This window comes from Triplophysa rosa, unplaced genomic scaffold (assembly GCF_024868665.1).
Source record: "Triplophysa rosa unplaced genomic scaffold, Trosa_1v2 scaffold152_ERROPOS704592, whole genome shotgun sequence".
Lineage (NCBI taxonomy): Eukaryota > Metazoa > Chordata > Actinopteri > Cypriniformes > Nemacheilidae > Triplophysa > Triplophysa rosa.
Window position 1 is genome coordinate 27,288 of NW_026634155.1, and position 3,681 is coordinate 30,968.

Below are 3,681 nucleotides of genomic sequence, written 5' to 3' on the forward strand. Positions count from 1 at the left end.
AAACCAATAAAGAAAAAGTTTCAAAATAAACTCTAAACTACTTTCATATTTAAAATAAAAAATCAGCTAAAGTATCCTCATAGGCAAATAACACCTCTTATTTTTGTTATGGTCTCAATTTTTCAATATATTAAGATCAGTCTTCTGTATTTGTCTTCATAATATAATCTTTTATTGAAAGCCAGCTTTCTCAAAAATTCTTATAACAGTATTTAAACTCACTTTTTAAACTAAAATATTATTTCAGAGGATAAGTAATAGATATTTGTATATTATTTATTATAGTTTCCTACTGTCTCCCTAGATCTTCAGTCCATCATGCATGATTTCTCACAAATACACAATTGCTACTTTTTTTCTGGGCTTGTGGCCAACAGCCCCTGCCTTCTCACTCTCTCATTTCCTTTTCAGCTTTTCTGATACACAGACACTACACAGACAAGACACAGATTCTACTTCTTATGCGCAAATAAATAACATCCCCTCTTGGGATGAGCCTTATGCATCTAAAGGCCTCGCATCTTGCGGAATAAATATCTTACTGCACACAGCAGGCAGTCAAGTCCCCTCTTGGGATGAGCCACATACAGGGCTCCTCTAGCCACATCATCAGGGCCTCGCCTCTTGGCGGTATAAATATCTTACTGAACACAGCAGGCAGTCAAGTCCCCTCTTGGGACGAGCTACATACAGGGCTCCTACTCTAGCCACAAACAAGGCCTCGCCTCTTGGCGGAACAAATATCCTAGAGCCCCTATTGGGCTAAACTAAATCTACTAGCAGTATCTTACTGCATACTCATTCATCCATCCTCATTCATACCTTTTTCGTTGAGACCTGGTACCTTCTTGCAATTTAATATTAATTTGTTCTTTTAATTGGAGAAGCTTTTTATAGACATCAACCCCACCCAGAACTCACCTCCAGCAGACAACACAGATGTTAAAATTTAAACTAAAAGCAAAAGTATGCTCACCTATAATGCGCGCTTGATCTGTGTAGTCAGCCGGATGGTGTGCCCTCAGGTGTGCCCTCAGGTGTTGTCAGACGCCTTCAGCTTCTTTCCACTCCTGGCTGGCTCACCAATTGTGAAGTGGTAGAAATCGATCTTGAAGTTCAAAAAATCTCTCAGACAAAGAAGGTCCAGGTGTCAAGGAGTTAACTTTATTTGATCAGGCCAAACAAAGTGAGATGTCCTCAGTCATCTGAAAACTTGGTGTTTCCAGTCTACAGTTATAGTGAAACTTAGGAAAGGAGGTCCTTTCCTAAACCAATCAGGTAAATTCAATTTATCTTTTATTTTTTATTATCCAATCATTCTTGTCTGCCACTCTTATTTTCTAGGCAACAAGGTTTGTATCTAATGGTGGAATGTTGACTTTTACTTGTATTTAAAAAAAATAAGTTTTTCTGTTGGTACCGGTTTTCAGGCCTCAAAGTGAACAACATGCTCGAACTTCTGATATCTAGGTCAGGCCTCAAACAGGCCTCAAAAACATCACTGGATTTGGTATTGCTGAAATCTGTTCTATACTTGGTTAAAATGATTAAAAATATATTTATGTGATCAAACAACACTCAATCAATGTTTAAGTATACTGATTATATCATTAAATCATTAAATCATCTTCATATATTCACTTGTATCACTCAATCATTGGTCTGATTATTAACACATCTATGAATACTTCTTATAACTGGGGTGTACAACAGAGCCCAAAGTAACATAAAACACAAAAAATGCAACACAAATGTCATTAAATGTCAGGAATTATTCACAATAACACGAGTGACGCAAGTCGAAAAACTCTGAGACAACTCTTAGCGGTGGATCACTCGGCTTGTGCGTCGATGAAGAACGCAGCTAGCTGCGAGAACTAATGTGAATTGCAGGACACATTGATCATCGACACTTCGAACGCACATTGCGGCGCCTGTCTGAGGGTCGCTTTCCCATCGATCGGACTGCGGCTGGAGGCTCGCAGGCGCCCCGAGCGCCTTTGTCCTCCTAAAGGCAGACCGCCCCCGGCAACTGCTGTCTCCTCGCCCCCCCGCGAGGGCGCGTCTGATCCTTCACCTCCCAGGCCAACCCCGGGCGGCCGACCCACGCAACCTCCAATTGCGACCGCAGATCAGACGAGACGACCCGCTGAATTTAAGCATATTACTAAGCGGAGGAAAAGAAAATAACCAGGATTCCCTCAGTAGCAGCGAGCAAAGAGGGAAGAGCACAGCACCGAATCCCCGTCCGCCCAGGGCGCGGGACAGGGGCCTAAGTCCTTCTGACTGGGGCTCGGCCCGTGGACGGTGCGAGGCCGGTGACGGCCCCTGCCCCGCCGGGGCACGGACTTCCTGGAGTCGGGTTGCTTGGTAATGCAGCCCAAAGCAGGTGGTAAACTCCATCTAAGGCTAAATACCGGCACGAGACCGATAGCAGACAAGTACCGTAAGGGAAAGTTGAAAAGAACTTTGAAGAGAGTTCAACAGGGCGTGAAACCGCTCAGAGGTAAACGGGTGGGGACCGCACGGTCCACCCGGAGGATACACCCCTCGTGGGACCGCTGCCGGACGCACTTCCTCCGTGGCGGTGCGCCGCGACCGGCTCCGGGTCGGCCAGGAAGGGTCGGGGGCGACGGTGGCTTCCCCCGAAGCCGCGGGCAGTGTCTCCGTGCCTTCTCTACCCTTCTCTCCCCCGCTCGGACGTCGACCGGAGCGAACCGTCCTTGGTCCGCCCCGACCGCGCCGGGTGGCCAGGGAGGGGACAGGCCCTCGACAAGGGCGCACAGGGTCCGCGGCGAAGATGGCCACCCACCCGACCCGTCTTGAAACACGGACCAAGGAGTCTGACGCGCGCGAGTCAAAGGGTGCGAGAGAGCCCCCGAGGTGCAAGGAAGGTGAAGGCGGGCGCGGGCCCGCTGGGGTAGCGTCGGGGAGGCAAAGCGAGAGCGCGCGTGCGACGTACCCTATGCCTGGGAAGGGCAAAGCCAGAGGAAACTCTGGTGGAGGTCTGCAGCGGTCCTGACGTGCAAATCGGTCGTCAGACTTGGGTATAGGGGCGAAAGACTAATCGAACCATCTAGTAGCTGGTTCCCTCCGAAGTTGCTTTCTTACCCGGAGATAACTTCAAATGGTAGTGAGAAACAACATTGGTGTGGAATGGTGACACCACGGGTACTTGGTGTTTTGTGGAGAGACATGGGTGTCACCTGCTACCTGACGACAGTCTACCCTTGTGTCCCCTATTAATCGATGGGGTTGGTGAGTCGAAAGCACACCAGAATATAGGCAACGTAAGGTAAGCCCAACAGACCATCAGCTGACCAAAACTGGATTCGGCGCTCAGGGTCAGGGACATGAAACTTTGGGTACTCCACCCGGAGGCATAATTGTTCCGTCCTGAAACTGACAGTGTCCCTAGTCTGATACGTCAGGCTAGGGTGCAACCCATCCCTGCATGATTGATGAAGGGAACAAATAAAAAGGCCAGAGAGGGGCTGATTGTTTCTTATTCCTCCCTCTTATTATTCACGTCGTGCGCCAATAGAGTTGAAACTCGTAGACCGGAGCATGACGAACGCATTTGGCAAGCGCTTTTATCCAATGTCAGAGGATAGAAACCCATACCGGATAGCAGGTCACCGGGGTGAACAAGCTGCTCTGGAGAAGCGTAGGGGTTGCGGG

The 3,681-nt window shown here is 48.2% G+C and overlaps 1 pseudogene; it reads left to right on the plus strand.

Moving 5' to 3' along the window:
* The first annotated feature begins 1,816 nt into the window (after window positions 1-1,816).
* Window positions 1,817-1,948, plus strand: LOC130549704 (5.8S ribosomal RNA; annotated as a pseudogene).
* The last annotated feature ends 1,733 nt before the right edge of the window (window positions 1,949-3,681 follow it).